Below are 20,652 nucleotides of genomic sequence, written 5' to 3' on the forward strand. Positions count from 1 at the left end.
ACTTTGACACTTTAGGATTCTAGGATGAAAGTGAGAAGCAGGGAGAACAGCAGAATATTGGATTTAACATAATAATGGAACTCATGTAGTTTAGCATAAGAAGGAAAAGACAGGAGCATGTTATTATAAATTGGATTTTCAGTTGGTTCATACATGTCATACAGTATAAAAGTGTTCATTTAGGTTCTTATCAACTTCAGGAAGATGGCAAGTTGACTGCTTTTGCAGCTGCATCTGTTATAATTTCTTATTCCCCGATAATTATGAACTATATATACTCAAGATATAATATGCACATGGCACTGATGGAACTATTATGCTATCATTATCAGTAGTATTCATTCCTACCCTGCCAAATCAGCACCATATTGAATGTTTTGGATGGGGAAAAAAGGGACGAGCCAGAGCAGCAATGGTGGTGGTTAGTCACTTATATTGTAGCAAAAAAATTGTACTGGAGAAGGACCACTTCCTTCAGCATAACTGTCTATATTTTATAACCTTTGCCAAAAACTATTTGGCCCAGCAAAAATGACTTATCCTAATTTATAAAATGTTTGCCAACATTAATCAGGTGTTTCTTCTGCTTCTCTTTATATAGATTACCTTGAAAGGATGTATGCTCTTCAGGTGGATGGAAAGAGATGGAGTGTGTGTATATTTTAGAAATACTGTAGGAGTATAGAAAACATAAATAAAATTTGTGATGGATAGTTGAAAGGTTACCTCCTACAGACATTGTATTAGTCAGGGTTCTCTTAGAGGAATAGAACTAATAGGATAGATATATGTATTGTTATCAGGCTTACTTAACTTACATGATCACAAGGCCCCACAATAGACTATCTGCAAGTTGAGAAGCATGGAGAGCCAGTCCGAGGCCCCAGACTGAAGAACTTGGAGTCTGATGTTTGAGGGCAGCAAGCATCCACCATGGGAGAAAGATGTAGGCTGGGAGGCTAGGCCCATCTCGTTTTTTCACATCTGTCTGCCTGCTTTATATTCCCTGGGAGCTGATTAGATTGTGCCCACCAGATTAAGGGTGGATCTGCCTTCCCCAGCCCAGGGACTCAAATGTTAATCTCTTTTGGCAACACCTACACAGACATATCCAGGATTAATACTTTGTGTCCCTCAATCTAATCAAGTTGACACTCAGTACTAACCATCACAGACATGCAGGCAAAAGTACAAAAAGAAAAAGAAGGAACTGTGATAGCTATCATTTGAGAACTATGTAATAACTATGTAATGGGATTTTATAAATATTCTGATAAATTTTTAAATGACATAAGTAAGCTAAGGTTTTCTTATATTCCACACTACATGGTGAGGATTGAGTTACTCTTTTTATAGTATCTTTAAGGTTCACAATTAAAATATGAAATCTGCTAGACACAGTGGGCCATGCCTGCAGTCCCAGCACTTTAGGAGGCCAAGGTGGGTGGATCATTTGAAGTCAGGAGTTTGAGACCCACCTGGCCAACATGGTGAAACCACAACTCGATTAAAAATACAAAAATTAACTGGGTGTGGTGGTATGCACCTGTAGTTCCAGCTATTTGGGAGGCTGAGGTGGGAGGATCGTTTGAACCTGGGAGGTGGAGGTTGCAGTAAGCCAAGGTGGTACCACTACACTCCAGCCTGGGTGACAGAATGAGACTCCGTTTCAAAAACTAAATAAAGAAAGAAAATATATTATGAAATAGTTATAGTACTGTAAAAAGTATTACAGTATGGCACAAACTTGTGGCAGCATGTGCAGCTGTTCTCAGAAAGCAATGCAGAGTGGTGTGGGCGTGTCATTGCTCTGAACTTTTCAATGATTGCTAATGACTGTTTCACTTGGGCATGTAAAAACCATAAACTAAATTCCATTAATTCTCAATACAAGAAGATGTGTTCATGAAATGTTCAGGTTTTCATTTTCCATTGCTTTTCAGAACCTAGGGAAACCTTGAAATTGTTCCTTAAAATCTGCAACAAGAGTTTAGATGTAGACCTTCATCTTTTGTTACTGCTGACATTATCCCTGGATAATATCATTCATTCTAATAATTTTAACCACAATACATATGTGGTGACTTAAAGCACACCTCAATACCACCATTTTCTTTTCTTTTTTTTTTTTTTTTTTTGTTTGTTTGTTTGTTTAGACGAAGTCGCCCTGTTGCCCAGGCTAGAGTACAGTGGTTTGATCTTGGCTCACTGCAGCCTCCGCCTCCCGGGTTCAAGCGATTCTCCTGCCTCAGCCTCCCAAGTAGCTGGGATTATAGGCACATGCCACCACGCCTGGCTAATTTTTATATTTTTAGCAAGGACAAGGTTTCACCATGTTGGCCAGGCTGGTCTTGAACTCCTGATCTCGTGATCCACCTGCCTCGGCCTCCCAACGTGCTGGGATTATAGACATGAGCCACCACGCCCAATGCCACCATTTTCTACTGCATCAATACTGAAACAACTAGTGAGCCAAATAGACCATGCTCTTTTATTTCTTCATATTGTTTGCTCTACCAGAAATACCTGATTCTCAGGAGCTCCACTGTTCTAATCCATGTCTTATTTAGTTGACTAACTTTTGCTTATATTCCAAGATAACTTGCACACCACCTCTACTAAAAAGCTTTCCCTGACTACCTGACAACATCTGTGACCTTGCACTTCCTGATTTTCTGCATCAAATCTATTCCTGAAAGTATACTGAATAATAAGTTTTTGGATAATAAAAGCCTTCATTGCATTATTTTAATTAGAAAGAAACAGATTAAGCATTCTAATCAACCAACAAGGATTTGCAGAATGAATAAAAGAGCAAGATCCCACCATATGCTCTCACAAGAGACATACTTTGGATTCAAAGACACAAAGAGGTTACAACTAATGGATAGGAAAATTTATACCACAGAAACAGTAACCAAAATAGAGCTGAAGTGGGTATACTAATATGAGACTTTAAGACAAAAATTATTATTAAAGTCATAACAGGACAATTTATAATTAAAGTGTCAATCCGTCTAGAAGATATAAAAATTACAAACAAATATGTACTAACACCAGACCCAAAAACATACAAAGCAACAACCAACAGAATTGAAGGGAGAAGAAGACAATAAAATAATAATAGTTGGAGACTTTGTACCCCATTTTCAGAAATAGCACAACTAGGAAGAAGATCAACAAGGAAGTGTCATACAAATACCACTAACTAACATGAACTAACAGGATCTATAAAACACTCCTCACAGCAACAACAAAAGTGTATATTCTTCTCAAGCATACGTAGAATAGTCTCCAGAGTAGCCCATCTATAGTCCATAAAATAAGCCTCAATAAATTTAAATCATTGAAATCATACAAAGCATGTTTTCCTACCACATTCGAATTAAATTAGAAACAAGTGAAGGAAATTTGGGAAATCCAGAAATATGTGAATAATTAATAATACACACATGACCAATTAATGAAAAATTTAACAAATGAAATTAGAAAATACTTAGAGATTAATGAAAATAAAAGTAAAACACAGCAAAATATATGAGATAGTGTTAAAGCAGTACTTACATGAAATTATTGATATAATGCCTATATTTAAAAAAAGAGTTGAGTCAATAACTTAAGAAGTAATAAAAAGAACAAACTAAACACAGTGAGGCAGAAGAAAATAATAAAAATTTGAGCAAAAATAAATATTATACAGGAAAGAAAAACAATAGAGAAAATCAGTGAAACCAAAATTTGCTTCTTTGAAAAGATCAACAAAATGGACAAAACTTTAGAAGACCAACAAAAAAGAAGATTCAAATTATTAGAAATGAAAGAGGAAACAACACTTAAACCGCATGTTCTCACTTATAAGTGGGAGCTGAACGATGAGAACACATGGACACAGGGAGGGGAACAAAACACACTGGACCCTGTTGGGGGTGGAGTTGGAGGGAAGGAGAGCATCAAGGATAAATAGCTAATGCCTGTGGGGCTTAATACATAGATGATGAGTTGATAGGTGCAGCAAATCACCACGGCACACATTTATCTGTGTAACAGACCTACACATCCTGTACATGTATTCCAGAACATAAAATTAAAGAAATGAAATGAAAAGGATCATAAGGTAACACTATAAACCACTGTACACCAACAAATTATACAACTTAATGAAATGGAAAATTCCTAGGAAGACAAACTACCAAAGCTGACTCAAGAAAACATAAAAATTTGAATAGACCTGTATAAAAAGTAAAGAAATTTAATTAGTAATTTTAAAAATTCCACAAGCCCAGGCCCAAATACCTTCATTGGTAAATTGTACCATATGTTTAAAGAACATTAACACCAATCCTTTACAAATGCTTACAAAAATACCTGAATAGGAAGTACTTCCCAACTCATTCTTGTCAAGCCAGTGTTGCCCCAATACCAAAACTGGACAAAGCAAACAAGAAAAAACAGTGCTGACCAATTTCCCTTGTAAATATAAATGCAAAAATATTCAACCAAATACTAGCAAATCAAATCCAGCCATATTATAATATATATATTCACTATAGCCGAATGGGATTTATCCTAGGAATGGAAGTTTGCTTTGACATCTGAAAATCAATCTGTAACACATCAAATTAATACAACACAGGACAAGAATACATAATCATTTCAATAGATACAGAATAAGTTTTTGGCAAAATTCAACATTCTTTCATGATAAAATCATCCAGCCAACTAGGAGTAGAAAGACAATCTGCCAACCTGATAAAAAGCATCTTCAAAAACCACACAGCTAACTTACTTCTCGGTGAAATACTAAACGCTTTTCAGGAAGATCAAGTACAAGATGATGTCCACTCTCAGTACTTCTATTTAACCTTGTACTAGAAGTTCTAGCCAGAGCATTTAAGCAAGAGAAAGGAATAAAAGGCATCCAGTTTGGGAGAAAAAAATGTAAAACTATTTCTGTTTGCATGATCTTGTATAAGCATACTTCATTTTACTGTGCTTCATAGATACTGCCTTTTTTTTTTCTTTTTTAAACAAATGGATGGTTTGTGGCAACCCTGTGTTGATGAAGCCTATAGGCACAATTTTTCCAACAGCACGTTCTCACTTTGTCTGTCTGTGTCACATTTTGGTAATTCTTGCATTATTTCAAACTTTTTTATCATTAAAATATCTGTTATGCTGATCTACGGTCAGTGATCTTTGATGTTACTATTGTAATTGTTTTGAGGCACTACAAACTATGTAAGATGGTGAGCTTAATGAATGTGGTGTGTGTTCTGACTGCTCCACTGGCCATTTCCCTGTCTCTTCCTATCCTTAGGCCTCCCTATTCCCTGAGATAGAACAATATTCAAATTAGGTCAATTAATAACCTTGCATCGGCCTCTTAGTGTTCAATTAAAAGGAAGAGTTGCACATCTCTCACTTTAAATCAAAGCTAGAAGTGATTAAGTTTAATGAGGAAGGCATGTCAAAAGCCAAGGTAGGCCAAAATCTAGGCCTTTTGTACCAAACGATTATCCAAATTGTGAGTGCAAGGAAAAATTCTTGAAGGAAATTAAAAGTGCTACTCCAATGAACATACAAATGATAAGAAAGCAAAATAGCTTTATTGCCAATGTGGAGAAAGCATTAGTGGTCTGGATGGAAGATCAAACCAGTCACAACATTCCCTTAAGTCAAAGTCAGATCCAGATACAAGGCCTTACTTCTCTTCAGTTCTGGAAGGCCACGAGAGGCAAGGAAGCTGTAGAAAAAAAATAGACAGACTGGGTACTGTGGTTCATGCCTGTAATCCCAGCACTTTGGGAGGCTGAGGCTGTCGGATCATGAGGTCAGGAGATCGAGATCATCCTGGCTAACATGCTGAAACCCCTGTCTCTACTAAAAATACAAAAAATTAGCCAGGCATGGTGGCACACACCAGTAATCCCAGCTACTTGGGAGGCTGAGGCAGGAGAATCACTTGAACCGGGAGGCAGAGGTTGCAGTGAGCCAAGATCGTGCCATCGCACTCCAGCCTGGGCCACAGAGTGAAACTCCATCTCTAAATAAATAAATAAATAAATAAATCTAGCAGAGATTGGTTGATGAAGTTTAACAAAAGAAGCAGCCATCTCCGTAACATAAAAGTGCAAGATGAGGCAGCAACTGCTGATGCAGAGGTCTGCAGCAAGTTATCCAGAATATCCAGCTAAGGTAACGAATGAATGTGGCTACATTAAACAACACATTTTCAATGTAGAGGAAACAGCCTTCTATTGGGAGAAGATGCCATCTAGGACTTTAATTGCTAGAGACAAGTCAGTGCCTGGCTTCAAAGAATTAAGGAACAGGTTGAGTCTTGTTAAGGGCTAATGCAGCTAGAGTCTTTAAGGGGAAACCAATGCTCATTTACCTTTCTGCAGATCTTGGGGCCCTTAAGAATTATGCTACTTTGGGATGTTTGGTGGCTCATGCCTGTACTGCCAGCTACTTGAGAGACTGAGGTTGGAGGATTGCTTGAGCCTGGGCCAACATAGTGAGATCCTGTCTCTAAAAATAATAATAATAATAAAATAATTATGCGAAATCAACTCTATCTGTGCTCTATAAATGAAACAACAAAGCCTGGATGACAGCACAACTGTTTACAGCATGGTTACTGAATATTTTAAGCCCACTGTCAAGATCTACTGCTCAGAGGTAAAGATTCCTTTCAAAATATTCCTGCTCATTTATGATGGACCTCATCACCTAAGAGCTCTGTTGGAGGTGTACAAGAAGATCAATATTGTTTTCATGCCTGCTAACACAGGAACCATTCTGCAACCCATGGATCAAAAGGTCATTTTGACTTTCAGGTCTTATTATTTAAGAATAGATAGCCATTCCTCTGATGGATCTGGGCAAGGTAAATTGGAAACCTTCTGGAAAGGAACTAACATTCTAGATGCCTTTGAGAACATTTGTGATTCATGGAAGGAGGCCAAAATATCAATATTAACAGAAGTTTGGAAGAAGTTGATTCCAACCCTCTAGGATGACTTAATAGAGGAAGTAACTACAAATGTGATGAAAATAGCAAGGAAGCTAGAATTAGAAGTAGAACCTGAAGATGTGACTGAGTTGCTGCAATCTCATGGTCAAACTTTAATGGATGAGGATTGCTTTTTTTTTCTTTTTTTTTTTCTTTTTTTTTTTTTGAGACAGTGTCTTCCTCTGTCACCCAGCTGGAGTGTAGTGACACGATCTCAGCTTACTGCAACCTCTGCCTCCAGGTTAAAGTTACTCTCCTGCCTCAGCCTCCCAAGTAGCTTGGATTACAGGTGCCTGCCACCATGCCCGGCTAATTTTTGTATTTTGAGTAGAGATGTGGTGTCACCATGTTGGTCAGATGAGTCTCGAACTCCTGACCTCGAATGATCTGCCCACCAAATATTTGAAGAATATATTAACACATATGATAAAGTATTTTATTCAGAAAAAGTTAAAATAACCCAAAGGTCCATCAGCTGAAGAATGGAAAAATAAAATGCCACATATTCATACAATAAACATTCTTTGACCATAAAAAGGAATGAAGTAGCATTTTACACTACAGTATGGGTGAATCTTGAAAGCATTGTACTTAGTGAAAGAAGCCAGTCACAAAGGCCATATATTGTATGAGTCCACTTATAGGAAATGTCCGGAATAGACAAAACAATAAATATTTTGAGTCATCGAGGTTATTCCTTCTGTGGCTCATATTGTCCCCATCAGGCCTATCGTCGAGTTCTGTATATTTCCTCTAATTGAGAAACTCTTCCTTTTCCCTCAGTTTATATTTTTCTCTAATGACATGTGCTAGTAATTATTTGAATTTTATTTAAATCGTTTAGGTATTAACTCACTTTATTACATATACTCAAACATATCTACTAGTGAGTAAGTATGATTAGTTCTTTTCTGTCATTAACAGATATAAAATCAGGCTGGCAAATACTTGGCTGGCATTTCATCATTCCTTTTCCCTAATCTATCCACTACTCTGCTTGTAAGCTCAGATGGCCTAGGAACCTGTCTTGACACAGTCTTGAGCAGTCATTTATAGTCATTCAGAGTTGGGCCATGAGATGAGACCTGTTTGTTGTCCCTAATAGGGAAGTAGGTAATGGCGTAATTAAATATACCTGGTGGTATAAAATATTTCGCTGTCTTTATCTTGTTATATTTTGGGGGGGAAATGTGAGTAAAGGGTAATCTATGTTTGTTACAATTATAAAAAAATGTGGTCTTAAATTTTCTGAAAAGGTAGACTTTTATATGATGATAACAATTGCGAATGATTGGGCTTCTATAATACTTTCCTTCAACCTGGAAAATCCTTTTTTTAAATGGTTCCAAAATTTAAGTCATCATTACCAAAAGATGGAAAGAATCTGTTAACTTCCATGGCTTAGGGGCTAAATGGTACCTTCTCCCTTCTTTTGTAATAATGTTTTTCTTAAAGCATTCATCTCTTTTCAATAAGAGATGATTTCGTGTTAATTATTCTACTTGTTTCATTTGTATCTTTGGTAAGTGGAATAGTGGCAAACAGAATTGCTTCTTTTGAATAGCAATGAAAGGTCAGAAGTGAAGACTTCCTATTTATTTAGCTGTCATACGCTTTACTGATATAAAGGAAAACTGGAAGGATTTTCTTTTAGTGCAGTGCAGTGTGAAAGTTCATAAGGTTAGAAATAATTTTCATCCTGACTTAAAACTCATAGGTAATTTTTTTAAAAGATTTAATTACACTTGTCATTTCTGTGACTTCTACTGAGAAAACAGTAGGGAGACTACCCCACTGAATGTTCTCCCTCATTCCTCAATAATTACTGTATTCTTGAAATGGTGACCTTGTCAGGTGACACTTTAGTGGGAAGGTCAGAGAGCATCTGATTTTTAAAGTGCTTGAATTCATGCATACTAATTTCACCTTTAAAAAATTTTAGCATTTTGACTAAATGAATCCTTTGACTTTTAGTAGTACTCTAATGCTGGCTCAGGTGAATATTATTTGCCCTTGGTATATTGATTGCAAAACAGAAAAATCATTCTGAGAAACTTTGCTGTTTGGGGGAAGTTTAAATTTGTTCGATCATGCCGTTTTTGTGTGTGTTAAAATATATTTTAAACATACTGAAAAAAGATGGAGAGTAATATAAGCAGTACTCTTAGGCCTGTTACGCTGGTTAATAAATTGCCATTTTGTCATGCTTGCTAAAAAATTTTTAATAATAATAATGGTACATTACAGATATAAATCATGTTTTAACAAATCCCCTTATGTTTCTTCTCAGAAGTAAGCTATATCTTGAAGATAGTGGTTTTATTCCTAAGAAATTTTATTATTATATGTGTATGTATCCAAAAATGGTACATATTGTTGTATAGCAAGTTTTTGAGCTATAAATGGCATCATATTGTGTATGTCGTTTGCAGTTTGCTTTTTTGTCAACATTCTCTTTTCGAAATTCATTTTCATTGACACATTTTATGGTATTTCATTTTTAAAATATGTATCAGTTTATCATTCTTTATTTTCTTTTTTTGAGATAGAGCATCACCTTGCTCCGTTACCCAGGCTGGAGTGCAGTGGCACAATCTCGGCTCACTGCAACCTCTGCCTCCTGGGCTCACATAATTCTCCCACCTCAGCCTCCCTACTAGCTGGGACTACAACCATGCGCCACTACGTGTGGCTAATTTTTGTATTTTTTGTAGAGATGGAATTCCGCCATGTTGTCCAGGCTGATCTCAAACTCCTGTGGTCAAGCGATCTACCCACATCTGCCTCCCAAAGTGTTGGGATTACAGGCATGAGCCACCGCACCCAACCTCTCCATTCACTTCTTAATAAACATTTGGGTAGTTTCCATTTTTTCAACTATTATAAACAGTGTTATGAATATTTTTTGTCTGTTTCCTTGTACTTGTATGGAAGATTTTTGCCCCATTGTTAACCTAAGAATGGATTTGCTGGATATATGTGTATTATAAACTATATTAGATGTTGGCAAATTGTTCTTCTAAGTGGTTATAGCAATTTACATCTGCATCCCCAACCATTTTAAAAATACTTTCTGAGATATAATTTACATGTCATAAATATGCATCACTGGTATATCATGTACAACTCAGTGGGCTTTAGTATATTTATAGTTATACGAGCATTATAAAAATCTAATTTCAGAACATTTTCATTTCATCACCCCCAAAATAAACATTGTACCTATTGGTAGTCACTTCTCATTACTCACCCTTCCATTTGCTCATGCCCTCCAGCCCTATGTCACCACTAATCTACTTGTCTCTATAGATTAGCCTATTCTGAACATTTGCATATATGATACTCTACAGTATACAATATATGGTCTTTTATAATTGGCTGCTTTCACTTACCATAATGTTTTTGAGGTTCATTGATGTTGTAGCATGTATCGGTGTTTCATTCCTTTCTCTCTTTTTTTTGGGGGGGTCGTCTTGTATTATCCTGTTTTCTTTCTCTATTCATCATTTGATGGTCATTTGAATTGTTTCCACTTTTTTTACGATTGTGAATAATGCTGCTGCAAACATTCGTGTATAAATTTTTGTGTGGTTGATATGTTTTCTTTTCTCTTGAGTATATTCCTAGGAGTAGAATTGTTGGTCTGGGTCATATGATGGCTCTATGTTTAACATTTTGTGGAATTGCCAGAAGTGGCTGCACCATCTTACAATCCCACAAGTAATGTCTGAGGGTTCCAGTTTCTCCACATCCTCCCAAATAGTTGTTGTTGTCTTTTTTGTTACATATCCTAGTGGGTATGAAGTGGTATCTCATTGTGGTATCTCTCTTGATTTGCATATCCTTAGTGACTAATCACTAATGAGCATCTTTTACATGTTTATTGGCATTTCTATATCTTTTCTGGAGAAATTTCTATTCAAATTATCTATTTTTAAAATTGGAGTTTTAGTCTTTTATTGAGTTACATGTATCTTTAATATGTTTTGAATACAAGTTTCTTATCAGATATATGATTTGCAAATACTTTTTTCCTGTCAGTTATCTTCTCACTTTCTTGATAGTGTCCTTTGAAGAACAAAAGTTTTTTTCAAATTTTTGATGAAGTTCAGATTTATCAATTTTTTTTTATTGCTTGTGCTATCGATATCATATCTAAGGAATCACTGCCTAAGTCGAGGTTAAGAATATTTACTCCTTTGTTTTTTTCTATGCGTTTTATAGTTTTACCTCCTACATTTAGGTATTTGATCCATTTTGACTTAATTTTGTATAGGGTGTGACGTAGGGGACTACTTCATTCTTTTGCATGTGGATATCCCTTTACTACAGCATGATTTGTTGAAAAGGTTTTCTTTCCCCCATCAAATTATCTTGCCATCCTTATTGAAAATCAATTGACCAGAAATATAAGGGTTATTTCTGATATCTTAATTTGTCTCATTGATCTGTATCTCTATCTTTATGTCAATACCATACAATCTTGATTACTATAGCTTTGTAGGCAGTTTTCAAACTGGGAAGTATAGATTCTATGCTTTACTGGCCAGGCGCAGGGGCTAACGCCTGTAATCCCAGCACTTCGGGAGGCTGAGGCGGGCAGATCATGAGATCAAGAGATCAAGACATCCTGGCCAACATGGTGAAACCCTGTCTCTACTAAAAATACAAAAATTAGCTGGGTGTGGTGGCAGGCGCCTGTAGTCCCAGCTACTTGGGAGGCTGAGGCAAGAGAATCGCTTGAACCCGAGAGTTGGAGATTGCAGTGAGCCAAGATCGCAGGACTGCGCTCCAGCCTGGCAATAGAGCAAGACTCCGTCTCAAAAAAAAAAAAAAAAAAAAAAATCTACACTTTATTCATCTTCCTCAAGATTTTTCTGGCTATTCTGGGTCCTCTGTATTTCCATATGAATTTTAGGATTAGCTTGTCAGTTTCTGCGAAAAGACATCTGATATTTTGATAGAATTCCTAATGAATCTGTAGATCACAATTTGTGGAGTATGGACATTTAATACTATTAAGTCTTTCAGTCCATCGGAAGACCACTGGCTATCTTTCCATTTATTTGAATCCTTTAAAATTTTTTAATTTCTTTCAATTATGTTTTATAGATTTTATGTACATGTCTGTCCTGTTATTATATTTATTCCTAAGTATTTTATTCTTGTTAATGCTATTGTAAATGCAATTGTTTACTAAGTTTTATTTTCAAATTGTAGTTTATACATTGGTAGCATATAGAGATACAATTGATTTTTATATTTTAGTCTCATGTTCTGCAACTTTGCTAAGCTCATTTAATAGATCTAACAGCTTTTTTGGTTTATTCCTTAGGGTTTTGAATGTACAAGATGCAGTCTAGAGTTTATTCATGCTCTTGAGTTTTTAATTTCAGTGACTGTATTTTCATTTCTATTTTTTTCACATATACCATTTGTTATTTCATATCCGCCTCTTTCATTTTATAGTTTATTGCCTTTTGCCTGAAATATTTTATATTTCTTTTATTTATGCCTTCAAATATTCCAAACATACTTCTGTGAAAGTCATTGTTAGGCGTTTTCAATTAAACTAATTCTATGTGGAGTTAATTCATTTTCTTTTCCTCTAAGGTTGTTTTTTTTGTTTTTTTGTTTTTTTGGTTTTTTTGAGACAAGATCTCACTCTGTTGCCCCAGCTGGAGTGCAGATCTCGGCTCACTGCAACTTCAGCGTCCTGGGTTGAAGCTATCTTCCCACCTCAGCCTCATGATTAGCTGGGAGTATAGGTGCATGCCACCTCACCCAGCCAATTTTTTATTGTTTTTTGTAGAGATGGAATCTAGCCATGTTGCCCAGGCTGGTCTTGAACTCCTGCCTCAGCTTCCCAAGGTACTAAGATTACAGGTGTGAACCACCACACCTGGCCAGAGCGAATTCATTTTCTGACTGTTGATTAGTTGATTTTGTTTGATACCTTTGTTAGGATTTGATCTCTGTGAATTTTGGTTTTCCGTGCTATTTGAGTGGGAGGTTTTAATGCGTGTTTTGTTCTTTTTGTCTTTGTTCATTCCGTCCTGTGATGATCTTTCAGTTACCTACAACCGACTTCCCAAGGCTTCTGTCCAGACATATGCTTTATGATGACAATTCAGCTCAGAGTGATACAGATTCAGCCACTGAGCTTTCAAGTGAGGGGAAGCCCCACACCAGCCTCCAATATCAAGCTATATGCTCTCTATTCCCCATTTGTCCAAAACCTATTTAGTCCCCCTTACCATACTGGAGCCGAATCCTGGCTACCACTGTTTCCCTCCAGAGTCCAGCACACAGTAGCCTCAGCCCTGCACGCTGTTTTGCAATTCTCTCTTCATACTGGTCCATAGAAATACATATCTTGTTTGTGAGCCTATTTATGTCTTTTGTTTTTGGTTATCCATTTTTATATTTTATCTCTCATATGCAGAGGGCATATGTCAAATTTTATATCAAATAGTGAAGTCTTTATACCTTCATTATTGGAAACCCAATAATATTTGTTCTGTTTTGTTTTGTTTTTTATAGAGATGGGGTCTTGCCATGTTGCCTAGGCTGGTCTTGAACTCCTGGCCTCAAGCCATCTACCCACTTGGTCCCCCAAAGTGCTGAGATTACAGGTGTGAGTCACTGCACTGAGCAATATTTATTCTTTAGGTTAATTTTGAATTGTCAACAGGGTGAAACTTGTATTTGTTCTTCCATATTGAATGTTATTTTCTTATTATAAAACAAGTCATATAAAATGAATATTTTCATTCTCTGAGAGATCCCCCTCCCCCGGGAAAATTCTTTCCATAGTAACTAGTATGTGAATATTTATTTGCTATATGACAAGCACTATGCTGAGCATTTTACCTATATTATTCAGTCAAAATAACCCTTCAAAGTTATTATTATTGGTTTTTTTTAAATAGAAGAATAAATTGAATTTTAGACTGTTCAAGAACTTGTCAGTAGTCAACCGAACCAATATTCAAATTCGAATTTGTCTGATTTGAACGCCTGTGCTTTAAATCATTTTTAAATGCTTTTTTATTTTAATTGTTGTGACGTGTGCATTATATTCTCTTCTTCCTTTTGGCAAATTTGTGCAATTTTAATGATGCTTTGGTATAGAGAAATAAGAAACCCGAGACAGGAACAGACTGGATGATTTTCGCATTATCAGAGCTTCAGCTATTGTATAAGGTACCGTAAGATTTTGGAGTATGTTTGAGGAATATTCCCTGAACTAGTGGGATCTTTCATGATAAATTATTATTTTTACTACTGTTAAAGTCTTGGAGGTGGTGATGAGAGACTTCTTTTCCCCATCTTTTCATTTTTATTCCTTTTTTTTGAGACAGAGTCTCACTCTGTCGCCCAGACTGGAGTGCCGTGGCACGACCTTGGCTCACCGCAACCTCCGCCGCCCAGGTTCAAACGATTCTCCTGCCTCAGCCTCCTGAGTAGCTGGGACCACAGGCATGTGCCACCAAACCTGGCTGACTTTTGTATTTTTAGTAGAGATGGGGTTTCACCTTTTTGGTCAGGCTGGTCTTGAACTCCTGACCCCATGATCCACCCGCCTCGGCCTCCCAAAGTGCTGGGATTACAGGCATGAGCCACCGCACCTGGCCCTCATTTTTATTACTTTTATAAGCTGACTTACATAGAGGTGTACTTGTGAGTATGTGGCTTTGGGGACTTTTAAAAATAGGATTACTTATTATAATTTCACATTCTAAAGGGAAGAATCATTTTTTCGATGTTAACAGTTCAGACTCTCCATATATTATCATATGTGATGACATTCAAAAAAGAGACGTCCTAATTACAGAAGGGTAAAAGAAAGGGAGAGAGTTGGCATTAATGAATTGAGTGGTGTCTGGAAGTTTTTAGCAAGGTTCCTATATTAGGCATCTATAGATGAAGAATTAAACCTATATCTCATGCCCTGCCAGCATTTATTAACTAACTGAAATCTGCAAGTATTTCTTTTATGGAGAATGATAGGCAACCTATACTGGACAATTGAACTTAAAGAATAATGATCAGGTAAGTATAGTGTTGAAAAGGATATGAATTTATAAGAAATCAGGAATCAATATAATAGGTATCAGAATCAAGAGACCAATCAGAAAGATGTATATATGCCAGTGCTCAACTAGGCTGATTATTAGAGTTTTAGGTTCAGTTTGGAGTGGAGTATTGGAAGAACATGATTTTTGTTAGACTTTTAGTGATGAAATAAGTAGGAGAGAATAGAATAATTCTAAATGGGTTGGAACTATCTGTTGAAATGAATCTCCTCTGTGCCTTTCTTCTAATTGTAGGAGATGGTTTATTGGAAATCTCAAGTTTGAGCTACTCAGACTCTGTATCCCATCCCTCTAGGGCCAACTCAGCCCTTCATCCTGTCAAAGCAGATAAAACAGAACAGCTTGCAATTTGCTATAAAGGGGTCCTTGGGATGAAGCATTTTAATGTCCATAAAGAGTAGACAAGATCTTCGTTTTTAAAGACTCCCATGGAACATTTCAAACAGCATGGATTTGTCTTGGTGCCCTTTGCCAAAACTAATAGATTTAGGCTGTGGAGTTGGCGGAAAACTGAGCATTCAGGCCTACTTATCATCCAATAACATTTTACTACGTTTATCTTATTTTAGCCCACATACCCTAAAACTGACAACACATTGAGTAAATAATACTTACATAAGAAATGCTACTAATCTTTGGGCCTATGTCAGTTAAACATAGAAGGAATGCAGAATTACAATAATATTACTTAAAAGTAAAAAATCAGGTACAAAGATCTAGTTGATTTAACTTGACTGTTATTTTTGTTTTGTTTTGTTTTTTTGGGGTTTTTTGTTTGTTTACTTGTTTTTAATTTTATCTCTATTTATCAGCCTGAGGGTGAGCTGCCTTTCTGGTTCAGGTAGCTATTCCAACCAAGAGCCCTGAAGAAGAAATGGCACAGAGGGACTGAAGTGTAGTAAAATACAAAGTATGTTATTTTGAATTCTTCTCATGCTCTGAGAACAGGAATATCTTAAGCTTTGATAGAATGGTGCAATTTTATATTTTCCATTTGACTACTTTAAAAGGTTCATTGTCTTTTAATTAAACGACAGGGGGGAAGAGTGGAGATTAAAAGATATAGTACTATAAAGGGGATGGCTTTTAGCTACATGAGTGAAGACACCACAATAAAGCAAGATGGAGTGCAGCAACAAGTTTTGTGCCTTGAAGCCTCCTCTTGTCTGACTGTGGCAGTAATTTGGAGTTAATTTGTGCAGCTTCTCAATAAAAGACTTTGTGTTTTCTATTCTTTGATTCTTCATAGCATCTCTTCACAGCTGTTCTTTTATCTTTCCTTTTATGTGGTCCAGTGCATCTTATGCAACTAGATGTGATAAGGAGGCAAACCATTTTAGGTGAGAAGCTTGGACCAGGCTCAGTACATGGATATTTTCTATTTATCACCTGCTTTTTATTTTCTACAAAATGACTGTCTCAAGTAACACCGTCCATGAATCTCCCACTTTCTACCCTCGCTGACAAATAGAGGCCCACTTTTCTCCTGTAGTAATTATGTAGTTTTAGCATAGGATGAATGTTTGGGTTTCTGTATTTGGCAATATATTACAACTAGTAGTTGTCTTATATTCCTTTGTCTGCATGAAGATTTTTTTTTTCTTTGTGTCTGTTTTTCTCCCCTTGCTTTCTACTCCCCCACATGTCCCCAAGTCCTTCAAGCCAATGAGGCTGTGGTGACACCTTCTGGGCAGTGCTGGGAGTGAATTACAGTCATAAGTTCCATGGTGGTGTTAACATACAAAAGATTGGATGTACAATACTAAATTTTATTTACTTCGTTAGAAGAATTGATATTTCATTCTACATGTGCTGAGAGTGTCTCAAACTTGTTAAATATCAATGTTATTTCTTAGTAATAAGCAGTGATTTGTAGTTAATTACACAAAAAGCCAATGGGCCTGCATGCTTAATCAATGGAAGAGTATGGTGCCTGGTTGGGCCTGAAAATGAGTGTTAACAGAGAAAATATTAATGTTTTCATGTTATTATAATATCAACACTGTACTTCTGCTTTTTTTTCATGACATAGCAGTATTAGGTTATATGCCAGTGTTTTGTAGCAGTGGGAAAAATATCCCATAAAGAGTCTCAGTAGAAACAATATCATCCACCTCAACCATCCACTGTCGGAGAGGACAGGATGAAGGTTTCTCCAGGGCTGTTCTTATCTATTCATGTCTTGTGTTAGCTTTAACAGATGTGTAAGGAGCCTTCTATGTGGCCTTTGTTGGAAGCTTGCCTTTTCTGAACAAACTTCATTCCCTTCACCTCTACTTCAAAGCAGATGTAACTCTTTCTTGTATTAAAAGATTTTAATGCTGGGCGCGATGGCTCACGCCTGTAATCCCAGCACTTTGGGAGGCCAAGGAGGCGGGTGGATCACGAGGTCAGGAGATCGAGACTGTCCTGGCTAACACGGTGAAACCCCGTCTCTACTAAAAATACAAAAAATTAGCCGGCCGTGGTGGCAGGCGCCTGTAGTCCCAGCTACTTGGGAGGCTGAGGCAGGAGAATGGCGCGAAGCTGGGAGGCGGAGGTTGCAATGAGCCGAGATCGTGCCACTGCACTCCAGCCTGGGCGACACTCCGTCTCAAAAAAAAAAAAAAAAAAAGATTTTAAACGATAACTTCTTCACACAGATAGCATGAAATACAATATGCATTTACTGTTACAAATTTACTTATTTTTTGTTGACCTCTGCTTGGACCCTAATTATGCTAAAAGCTTTAGTTTCTAATGAAATCACTAGATAGTTTTAGCAAAGTTGCCATTACTGTATGTTCAAGAAATTGGCTAATATTAAAATACTTATAAAATACAAAACTTATAAAGTTTATTATTAAATAATTTTAGGACTCTCAAGAATATTTTCTCCAAATGTAGAGGCACCAGGCAACAAAGGTGTGACTGGCTGTCAGCGTGGCTATAAAACTTCCCACCTCTATAACGTCACCTTAGGGCAATGTCAAATGGAAAAGCACTAGGCATTCAACTTAAGGGTGAGGATGACCAGTACAGTTGGATATGCAGCCTTTAAAATGGCACCACATTCCTTATCTTAGCTTTTTGCATCATCCTTTGGTCAAATATTGCATAGCCAATGTATAATATATACATTTATGTTTGGTATAGAACCCAGTATTTCTACTATTACTGTATAATAAAATAAAAGCAAGAGCACATTGCTTTGTAATTTTGATTTGCAAACAGATGGTAGATAGCTGGAAAATAGACTAGAGCTATAAAAAAATTGGGAAAAATGCTTTCATGAAATTAAAAGAAAACTGACTTAAAATACTAAGGGTGTGAATGGCTAACAAAATATCATGTAGTAAATGTGAAGATGATGGTTTTATTTGAAGTAGGGGGAGGGAGGAGAAAAGCTAGAAGGAGGCAAAAACACAATTTGGCCTAAAATTGAATTTCTCTGATAAGGCATTTCAGAAGCGGCTTGTCTTATTCACTCAGCAGCAAAATAATCATATGCGCTTTAATAATCTTTATTTTACAGGAGTGCGTTGCCAGGGTAACGGAATGTAAGCAGGGGAACAGCACCTTGCAGATCACAAAGGCAAATCTCTGGAAAGAAATTTCACTGAGTTTCTCTTTTCCTTACCAGTGTAATAACAACTCGTATTTTCCCTGCACTATTTAATAGTCTCACATAAACATTCTTTCCCATTTCCCTTTTTTGTATCTGTTTAAACATGAACAATAGCATAAATCTGAAACTATCGAGCTCAGTGAGCTAAGCAAAAAAACAGATGTCATACCTTTAGCATTTTTATATAATTACTTTTTATTGCTATTTTACCCCATCTCCATTCCTCCTGACCTCATTGTTATTTCCTTCTCTCTGTAAACCAAGCTGATGATAGTATTCCAAGTAAAGGGGGTTTGAAGTAGGAGTTGGTATTTGGCTATATTAATCAAAAATTATTAACTAAGCTTGCTTGCATGGAGATTCTAAAGAGGCGAAGATTGCAACTGAAGCATCTATTTTTGGAAGAGCATAAATTGAATTATATAAAATGAATTATGTAAAATGGAGTGACAAGCATTCAGGCCAAAAGCTGCAAAAATAATCATTTCTTTATACTTGTGCACATACACAAATATGTATACACACAAAGAAAGGAGTGAAGAAGGAAAAGAAGCAAATTTAGGTTCTTTCAGCTTTCCATTGGACACTGGAACCTCAATTAGTTCTGGGAAATTGTCTGATTTGAAATTAACAAAATGAAAGTTTCCAGTGCCTTTCCAAAAGAGATAATAACAACTGGCGATAAGAATGTGCTTACTGATCATTTGATTGGATCAAATTTATAACTAATCTCTGGCTTATAAATATTTGCCTGTCATTGTCTTCGCCAAAGGCCATAGCCTGTGAAGGAGAATGCAGAAAGAAAATAATATTAGACTGTAGAACTGGCAAAAAAAAAAAAAAAAGGCTTCATAAAATTAGATATGAAAATCTATATTCACATGATGGTTAAAGGTTTGACTTCTGCCAAGAATTTTACATTAATGCTACATCTTAATTTTAACATGCTCACTGTGTACCCAAGTATAGTTCATATAGTTCTTTCTCTACGTCTATGGGACAATCAGTAACCACAAGCAAGTGCTCACAAATCAGTTTCTGGATAGATTGCATTGTAAATTATATTATTCTCAGTTTTGATGAAATGTACTAAAGTGTTTTAATTAGTTATTAAATTTTTTTAGAAATTATTCGTTTTTTGCAATATAAACCCTGCACTAATACTTAAAATTCAAGCCAATTAAAGCTACCTTAAAAACAGATAATGGTAAAAGAGCAAGTAAAATTTGAAAAGGCCAAGAAAAGACTTGTTAAAATGGCAAATTATAAGGAAAATGTTCCATAGTGATATAACTAGTGTATTTCTGATGTTCACAAAAATGGAAAAGGGTCATATTGAAATTTTAATAGTAAGATTTCTGATGTTCCAGAAGCATTTCAAACCCAAGTGCTATGGAAGTCAAAGCTCAATTCTCATCAAGCACCATTGAAAGTTCTGGAGAAAAATTTTTAAACCCACCAGAATCCATTTGAAATCATTTCTCCATGTTATAAAACTGTTGACTTAAAATCAGCTCCCAATTTTCATTCTGCATAGAATCAATTTGACACTTTCCTGGAGCCAATATCTTCTTTATATAAAATCTCTATTTGACGTCTATGAGGTTAATTATTTCTTAAGAGCTTATAATACGATAATGTTGCCAAAAGGACAGACGTTTTCCTCTCCCTGGGCTCTTGTTTACCTCTGGGTTCTATATAGAGATTCCTCTATGGAAATAAGGTTAGCAGTTTTGGGTGCAGAGTAGTATGAATGTTTTCTTAGCATTTGAGCATTCATCCTTGGTACATGAAAATCATCAATAATTTTACATTTTTATTGTTATGAAGATAGCATATGGTTGGCAAATGAAAACATGTTGGTAAGTAAGTACTGTTCATTTAGTTATCTTCAGCAATAAAAATTTTCAAATTATCTGCTAGCATTTGCT

General features: G+C 36.2%; 1 protein-coding gene and 1 long non-coding RNA gene across 4 annotated transcripts in view; one reads left to right on the forward strand and one right to left on the reverse strand.

The window, feature by feature from the left end:
• The window catches only part of PMFBP1 (polyamine modulated factor 1 binding protein 1), a 532,821-nt gene that overhangs the window by 122,215 nt on the left and 389,954 nt on the right, over nucleotides 1-20,652 (forward strand). The gene's annotated exons all lie outside the window — the stretch shown is intronic.
• Nucleotides 1-20,652, reverse strand: part of LOC123570470 (uncharacterized) — a 128,753-nt gene that overhangs the window by 37,549 nt on the left and 70,552 nt on the right. For 2 of the 3 annotated variants that reach the window (XR_010583889.2, XR_012429342.1), the window contains one exon: nucleotides 18,604-19,501. The exons of the other annotated variant lie outside the window; for it this stretch is intronic. This is a non-coding gene — a long non-coding RNA (uncharacterized lncRNA). Of the gene's footprint in view, nucleotides 1-18,603; nucleotides 19,502-20,652 lie in introns of those variants that run through there. 3 annotated transcript variants of the gene reach the window in all.

This window comes from Macaca fascicularis, chromosome 20, assembly GCF_037993035.2.
Source record: "Macaca fascicularis isolate 582-1 chromosome 20, T2T-MFA8v1.1".
Lineage (NCBI taxonomy): Eukaryota > Metazoa > Chordata > Mammalia > Primates > Cercopithecidae > Macaca > Macaca fascicularis.